Genomic DNA, 9,263 nt, shown 5'->3' with positions numbered 1-9,263 from the left:
GGAGAAAAATCATCTGGTCGGATTTTGTACTGACATTGAGAATTACAATATCTACAATCAAACTCCTCAACATTATGGTCAATACGTGCCACTAGTGCGTGTGTTCAACTACGGTAACTACCATGGAGATACCCTGGTAAGATTTTTACTATTACGACATCCGTGCATCTTTTGCATACTTCTAAAACTAGTACATCATTGCTAACTATGAAGTTATTACTATGTTTTTCAACAGATAATCCCAGAGAATTGTGTGCCTCATTTGATGTATAAGAAGGTAGTCTTAATGTTTTGAACATACAGCCAGGTCATCCTACGAATCTCAACTGTCCATATGAGATTTCTAAAAGAACTGGAGACATGAAAATCAAAGGATGGAAAAAATGTATGGACAGTCGTAAGGAGGTTCTTAGAAGCAAAAGGAAGCGAAGCGCAAGAATTGGAGACAAGATGTTCTCCATTCTCCATAATGGAGAGTCAGGGTCTATATTGTTTTATGCTATTTTACCTTAAATAGGGTATTTAGGTCCTACCTAATACTGATGATCATGTGCTAAGAACAATTAAGTAGGGTTGGTTCGATGACTATCAAGATGATGATCGTATGACTTGTTATTAATAACGAGTAGAAGTTGTATGATGATGATTAGTAGGACTTGTTAGGATTAGTATTACTTCTGACAAACTCGCTAATCGCGGTCTCGAGACTTGTAATGTTCTATCTTTGTTCAGTCTTTTGAATTCGGAGACTAATATGATGAATTCTATTCGGAGATTAATCTTCTATTGTATTCGATGAATCTGCTCTTGCTGTGTGGTGATGTCTATATTCTATCCAATAATATATTTTGTAACCTGTGCAAAAATCAGAAAATTAAAAAAAACTAATATTCATACTAATGGCGCATCACCCCACAGTGCGCCATTAGTATGCCAAAGCACATGGGTAAATATGGCATACTAATGGCGCATGTTGGTCTATACTAATGGCGCACGGCGTGGTGCGCCATTAGTATACCAGATACTAATGGCGCACCAGTGGTGCGCCATTAGTATATAATACTAGTGGCGTGGTACTAGTGGCGCACCAGTAGTGCGCCATTAGTAGGCAAAACCGGTGCGCCACTAGTAGGCCTTTTCCTAGTAGTGTGTCTTTCTCTCCAGGTCGCACTTTGTATCATTCATACCAGTAAGTACTACTATGTGTGGTCTCCAACCCATAAGTGGAAGAAGTGGAGACGCTCTACCACGCTGTTTTTTTACGCTGGGCTCTACCACGCTGTTCATGTCCCACTCCTTTCGCTGACGTGTGGGACATCCAGCATGTGCCGTGTTTAGCACCCTTCGTCGTAAGAGTTGAAACGCTAGCATTCATCAGAAATAAAAAATAATTATAAATCGGCAGTGATACTATTTTTTTGTGAACCAATCAGCAGTGATACTATACCACGCGGTTTCCTTGCTCCTCGATATCGGAAAGAATACTTCCGTTTGCCAACATGTGGGACGTCGACCATCCTCGTCCACTTACCATGCATGCAGAACTCCAAGGGAGAGTCACCCAGGTCGTCGCGCCGCAGTAACAATGACTAATGGGCCGTCAAATCACAGGCCCACTTCCCACTTTGAAGTTGCTCGGACGAAGGAACCATCATGACTTCGTTGAATTCCACTTCTGAAGAAAACTATTGTACCAGTAGTACTGCTAGCTGCAGTAGTTACTCCAACAGAGGCCTCCTTTCGTTCATAGGATAGGAATATGAAAATCATAGGAAGTGAGATGACATGCATCTCAATTCATATAGAGAAAGAGATGCCATTTGATGCTTAGGATAGGAATTTTTCCATTTAGTCTAGGCTAATGTACTGGTAATTTGCTCTAAAAACAATAGTAGTAACTAGTAGCATTGGTACATGCTCGTACTTAGATATAGACACACAATAACTACTAGTACTACTACTTCTCACATGTTGGCCAGACACCGTCGTTCTCCTTCCCGGCTTTGTCAGCGACACCCCACCGTGCTTGGATCTCCGCCGACCTCTCCGCAGCAGCGCGTGCGTCCTTTTCTTTCTTGCGGCAGCGGGCCTCTCTTTTCTTGAGTGCTTTGTGACTTTTCCGCTCCCTCTGTGTAGCTTTGGCCACCTCTTGCTCTACCGCCCATTCGGCCTTGGCATCTTCAAATTCCTCCCACATAGTTGTGAGGTCGCGAGCGGCGATGAACTCGGCACGGTGGGATGCCATCGCTTCCCTACCATTTTGTGTGTGGTCGTGGGCAGCGAGGAACTCGGCGCAGCAGGATGCCATCGCTGCCTTACCGGTTAGTGTGCGGCGCGGTGGCATGAACGACGCTTGGTGAGAGCTCTGGGGTGGAGTGGCCGGACAACCGTATAGAGCATTGGTTTGTCAAGAGCTCAAGGACAGAAGACAAAGCAAATTTGGTTTCCCCTTCAATCCTGGTCATTTATTACCGACTTGAACTATACAAAGTGAGGATACATCTGTTTCCATAACTCGACATCAAAAGTTGTTGAGGATACATCTGTTTCCATAACTCGGAGAGGGTTCGCATGATTCATCGCATGATTCACTATCAAACAAAAGTAGCAAGATCCGCCCACACAAGACAGTGCACTAGCCCTAAGATGGTTTGATAACATGCATCATTCTGGTAATTAAACACAAGGCAATGCAAACTACCCTGAAGGATTAGCGCGACCAACTATTTCTTGTCATCGATCTCTCTGGCAATGACCACAGCACGGACAGCGGCATGGGAATCGATTTCTGGGGCGATGTCCACAGGACTGACCGCGACATCGGAATCGATCTCTACGGCGATGTCCACAGGATGGACATCGGCATCGGAATTGATCTCCGGGGCGATCCCAACAAGAGGGGCCACCACATCAGAATCATCAAGGACGTCCACCGGCACCTGCACAACACTAACATATTAGCAAGCACATTGCAAATAATCAAAAACCACAACTATGGTAATAAGCCATTTTTTTTACCTTGTGCAGCTCACCGGGGGATCTCATCCCTCCGGGAGCCATCTCCTCGTCCTCGATGGGGGCCATCACCTTGCCAGGGGAATACTGCTTCTCAACAGCGACTATCTCCTCAAACTCGGTCTTGAGCCTCACATAGGTGGCAATCAGAGTTCCTGGGGTAGGCACGGTGGGGCCCTTGCTGTTCTTCCAACTTTCTTTGAGGAGTTCGTCCGCGAACATCCTCAACTCTTTGTCCAGTGCTTGTTTCTTGGAGTTCTTCGTCTCCATGGCTTGGCCCGCCAACATGGTCAACTCATTGGTCGGTGCTCGCTTCCTGGAGATCGCTATCTCCAGTGGGTTGTCCGCCGACAACTCTTTGCCTAGTGCTCCAGGATCCATCAATGAACTGACAAACAAAAAGAAATCGAAAGGAAACCACAATCGCAATGAAAATGGGAAAAGAATAAGGATGTGAGAATCGGTCGGTGCTTCGCAAAAAGAAGATTCTTGGAATGAAAATATAGCAGCATAACTGATTCGCCCACCTTTCCTTCGTCGGTACATAAGAAAAATGGCAGAAGTGAGTAGCCTGGAGTGAGGTTTTCTTCAAGAAAGGGAAGAAAGGGCTTGAACGAGCGTTCCAGTGAAATGATGGTTGCTTCGTCCAGTACAACTTGGAGGCCACCTTACCACTGCTGGTAAAGGTGTGGGTTTTGTGATATGACGAGTCATGACGGCCACACCGGGGTGACAGGTGAGTCTCGACTGTAGCACCTCGCTGTGATTTGGTGGATGGCATGCGGGCCCGGATGCTTTGAAATGTCCCGCATGTGCATCGCGACCAAGGCGGAGAGGAAAATGAGAGAACTACGTAATTAATGCATGAGTTTAATTAGGGTAGTTTTGTAAATTACGAGATACATTCCTACAATCGCAAAATGCCTTGGTTCATGAGATCTGAGCCCTATAAACCGGAAGGGAGGGAGTACTGTACACGGTGTAGTCTAGTCACTTGTTGAAATCTCTAGAAAGGCAAGTAGTCCTTTCCGGTTTACAGGGCTATACTACTCCCTCCGTCTAGGTGTGTAAGTCATCTTACGAAAACCAAATAGTCCCAAAACACTTAGGCGCGGGGCATTAACTTCTACCTTGTTTATTGTTTCTTGAGATATCAACCAATAAGAGATGAGAGGTGTGCATGCTTTTAATGACTTGCAATGGCTAGTTCATTGCATGCAATGCTATTAATTATCAAAAAAACATTGGTGACCCCAGGAGGAAACGGTGCTAAGCGCGTGGACCTGTGCAGAATGAGTATCAACCAATGGATAATGGAGTTTAATTGTTAAACAATAGCAATTTTGTCTCATGCAAGAGCTTGGCTAGTACTCCAAGGAACTGCACCACGCGAGCGTTCGCGACTGCCACGTTCGGTTTGCGCTTGGCTCTTCGCCTCTTCGATAAGACGAACAATGATGTTACTCCTACTTCTACAGTATTGAATCCACTGCTGCATGTCCGTCCACCTCGTGTGGGAGGGATAGCGTGTAGCGAAAGCTTCTACTTACTGCTCCTGCCTTTGCGTCTATGATAGGTGGGCCCAATAGGTGGTTGTCCCTCCTGTCATGCAGCCAAAGGCAGGTGCAGTTAAGGCACCGGAGCTCAGTCCGCGAGGGAGAGGGCGTTGTAGTAATCAAATTTCTCGGCCTTGTATGAGTTGACGCGACACATCAAAGCACTACACTCGATATAAGTCTTTTTACACATTTCAAATTGGCTACTTCGTATGTAGGAGTAGACATATTCTGCTTCGTATGTAGTCACTTGTTGCAATCTCTAAAAAGACTTATATTTGGAAATGGAGGGAGTACAACGCATGCGTGCATGCCTTGACTTTCCTTTTGATACTTGCATGTGTTGATTTGATGCACCTTGCCAAATTTTCATGCATGTCACAAAAAATTACGGGGTTGTTTGGATTGTGACTATGTTTGTCTTATGTTGCCACATTATTTTTCCCACACTTAACACACTTGCTTAACCTGAGTTGCTCAAATTGTTAGACACACTTTCACTTGCCTAATGGAATGTTGCCACAATTTTTGTCTCTATGACATGTGGGGTTCACTGCTAATAAAAAAATTCTTGTCTTAGGTGTGGATAATAAAAAAGACTTATATTTAGGAACGGAGGGAGTAGAAAATATAAATAATAATGCATGTTGGGGCACCCCACGTTTTCGCTAATTTTAGCCGTGGGCTTGTTCACAATTTTTACGAGGGGGTGGTTGTTCATTTAATGTAGGGACTTGTAGTACCAGACTTGAACGATACAAAGTGCGACCTGGCACACCGTAACACCACTTGGAACAAGCGGGTAGCTATCTCAAAAAACAATCAACAAGTAAAAATGACTGTGACCTGGCATGTAGTAGTACACAATTTTAAACGATTGTTTTGATGGAGTGAAAAAGGAAAACTACCCCACTACATATATATATGCCGGAGCCTCCGCGCTTGCTTGCTAGGGTTGCTCTATTCACACACTCTCATCCTCTCCAGATCTAAACAAGATAGGGGTAGTAACGCTGTGTTTCTCCCTTCAAAAAACACTGGCTTTCTATCCTCACCGCTGGTTACAGATCTGGACGTATCCCCCTCTGCCGGTGAAGGGGAGGAGGGGCAGCGTTTAGGCCGTTGTCGACAGCGAGGGGGGAGACCCACTGTCGGCCGCATCGTTATCTCTGGCCGAGCGCCGGTGCGGGAGGTCCTCTGACCCCTTCGTCATTTCCTGTGGGCGGATCCGTCCTCCCGCCGCCCACCTATCCACATCCCGATGACCTTCAGGTATATCTTCGTTCGAAACCGCCTTAGCTCTACTTCCCCAGCTCGCTACGTCACTGCATGTGCATCATTTTCTACCTCTCAGCCCCTCTCGATCGGATGGTCCAATGTCACATATATTTTTTCTATTGTTAGAGGTAAAGCTACTTCATGGAGTCGAATCTTGTACTCCCTCCGTCCGAAAATATTTGTCATTGAAATGGATGTATCTAGATGTATTTTAGTTCTAGACACATCCATTTTGATGACAAGTAATTCTGGATGGAGGGAGTACTTCGTTCAAACAAAAAATAAATTGGGGGTGGGGCAATTTAGTATGTACATCGGACTTGGTACAAACAGGAAGGAAAGGGGGTGAAAGTAGTACAGACCGGTCATCCAACCGGTCTCTTGGTCGAAAAGGGAAATATAGTGGTAATGCTATACACAGTGGTATGACCAGGACTAGATTTGCTATCCACACATAGGAGTAGGTGGCTAGAGTGAACAAAATGGGACCAACCTAGATATGTTTCTTGGATGTTTGTTTCTCGGGGCAACAAACTATGAATCACCATTTTATGCCCCTGTTTACGTACATGGTGCTGGACTGCTGGTGCACCCACTGTCCCATGCCCTTATACCAAATATTTAGGCTCCGTTCGGAATAAAGGGGCAGAAAACATAGGTCTTGATGAAAATAGAGGAATATGAAAGGAATGTAGGTATAAAATTATGGAACAGCGAATCGGAGGAAACTCTCAAGAGAATGTGTTCGGGTGGACTACAAAATGTACAGATTTGTTTTTTTAGAGTAGCATGCTTGGCAGTATGAGATGCTATTTGTTTATTCAGCTGCACAGTGACTACTCTTGTCCTCACCTCACATACCACACATAGGTTGATTTTTTTAATCCAGCAACACAGGACAGCAACCTGTCTAACGCATGGCAGTGAGCACCTGCCTCGGGCTTCCGCCCAAAAAATGAGCAGCGCGTGGATGTTTCTAATCCTATGGAATCAGTACTACCACACCAGCTTTCCTATGAAACACTATTCACCTTTCCCGTGTTCCAAACGGTTGGAAGGGAAAGAATACCGTAGGAATTGTGTTCCTACGAAAATCCTGCACCAAACCTGTGAACCGAACGCAGCCTTAGCTGTTCTTAATCTAATGTCCCTAGTAAAAATGAAGCCATTTCACTATTATAAGCCATGACAAGTTTAGCCAAATGTTTTTGCCTGTAATTGTTTGAGACTCTGACTGTTTCCTCTGTGCCTTTTTGTGCAAAAAGGGATATCCAATTCACCTGGTTGCTGTTGTGACCTTTTGGTGCACTTCACAAAACTCTTCTTAAAAGAAGTGACTTTTGTGCTGTTTAACTGGAATGTCAGAATGGAACATTTGGTTCATTTTGGTGGAACTGCACAAAGGGAGATCTGTGTTCCAATCCTCATCATCCATATTTGCGCCATAACCTTCCTTTAGGTAAGAATGATATTTAATGCATGTGTTCATCTCTATTTTCCGACTGCCATGAGAAAATAATGATGTTTTTTACTAGTACACTTGTACTCCCTCACGGACAAAACCAATTCTGAATTAGAAGACCAATCATGTACTTGGTTTCACCAACTGCTGAGGAGAAAGAGAAACAGAGCATGAAGAGGAAGAAGAAGAATAAACAGTGCCAAGGCGATCTTGCTGAAGCCAGAGGCCTAAGTCGAGGCCATTTAAGGGCTCTGGCAACGACTACCTTACATGTGAGACAATCCTCCAGGGATCCCTTCCACTTCTGCTATCTCAATTAATTAATTAGGAGTACTTAAGTACCACTAATTTATTACTGCCTAATTTTCCTATTGGAGTTAAACAAATCTTTAGTAGGACCCTATGCTGAATCATGTATCTGTGTATGTTTGTCTATGGGGGTGAATCATGTGGTGGATCAGGGAGGGAATATTATTAGTGTCATGACATAATAGTGCTATTGTTTTGCATGTCAATTTATTGCCATTGGTTCAATGAGGCAATGTTTTGCGTATTGTCCATCATGAATTTGATGCTACTGTTTGAGTAATATGCTAATGTCTTCCAATCCTTTCTCACTAAGCTAATGAAGGTTTCACCTTGTTCCTACTTGTGCAAACAGGGATCATGTTGTGCCAATCATACATTTAGTGGAACTACACAAGACAATACAATGAACTGTATCCGAGCCAGTGCTTTAACTCTACTGGAAGTTCTTGATAATCTTTCGATATAATCTCAGCACTGGTAAACAAGAGTGATTTCAACCATACATTTGAAGTGCATAAAAATATATACTATTGTGTGATTCCATTGAGTGCTTTATCATCTCTTATGGGACTACATGAATAAGCTTTTTTCTCAGGTTGGTACGGGCCTAAGGCCTTCATCCATATTAGTTTGTTGTCATCTCTATTTGTATCATGCTACTATCATGAGAAACTCCTTTATCTTTGCACGTTAAAGTTTTGCAACCTATGATAAATGGCAATGCTTTGAGTGTTAAGTTGAGCTAATTGGCACTGATTAAATAAACTAATACCTCTCTTTAAGCAAGACTACTATGTTGCTAACTTTACCCATTAAGATAATGAGGGTGCTTCTATTTGTTAATGTATGTTTCATCAACTAGTCCCACTATTACAGTAATCTCACTCTCTCATTATATGTGCCAACAGGGATGCTCGATTTTGGTGGAACTGCACAAAAACTTTGGGTGCTTCATTGCCTCGACAACTTCCGTCCTTTCCTGTCAGTTGCTAATCTCCACTTGCTTTCTTCCTTTGCTGCCAGTCGCTTGGCTTATCTCAGCATCCAGTCAAAGGAAATAGTAATTGATATGCTACCTCACAGAAGTTGGTACTGGTCTTTATCCTGATTATTGTGCCTGTCATATGTATTGGTAATTTGGTATTGTGCTACTGTTTGCCGATTTCATAAATGAGTAATTTGGAGCCTGAACTCACAGGAAAATCATTACATTGGGTGATTTCAGTAGAACTGCACCAAATGAGCAGATGGACAGGTACTTATGCTGCTGCTATGTACTCCAAAGTTCACTCAGACAAGCATCGATGTTGACAGGAAGTGTCTATATTCATTCAAGTATCAACCGGCGTCAACCAATTGTCAAACTCCAAGTATTAGGAGAGTGAACGTCAAAAATATTGCTTGGTGCATAGCCCAGAAAAATGCAGTCCAGTCTTTGGTCCCAACTTGTGCCTTTTGGTTATTGGCACATATGGTAGCGAACTATATGGCATGTAGTCTAAAGATTCCAGACAAGTTGGTTGACGCGTATATTCATCTAGCACTTAATCAGCCTGCACGCCAAGGATGCTCCATTTCAGTTGAACTGCACAAAAAATTTGGGTGGTTCATTTTCTCAACCGCCTCCTTTCTCGTCTGCAATG

This window comes from Triticum urartu, chromosome 5 (genome assembly GCF_003073215.2).
Source record: "Triticum urartu cultivar G1812 chromosome 5, Tu2.1, whole genome shotgun sequence".
Classification (NCBI taxonomy): Eukaryota; Viridiplantae; Streptophyta; class Magnoliopsida; order Poales; family Poaceae; genus Triticum; species Triticum urartu.
Note: the sequence above shows the minus strand (reverse complement) of the source record.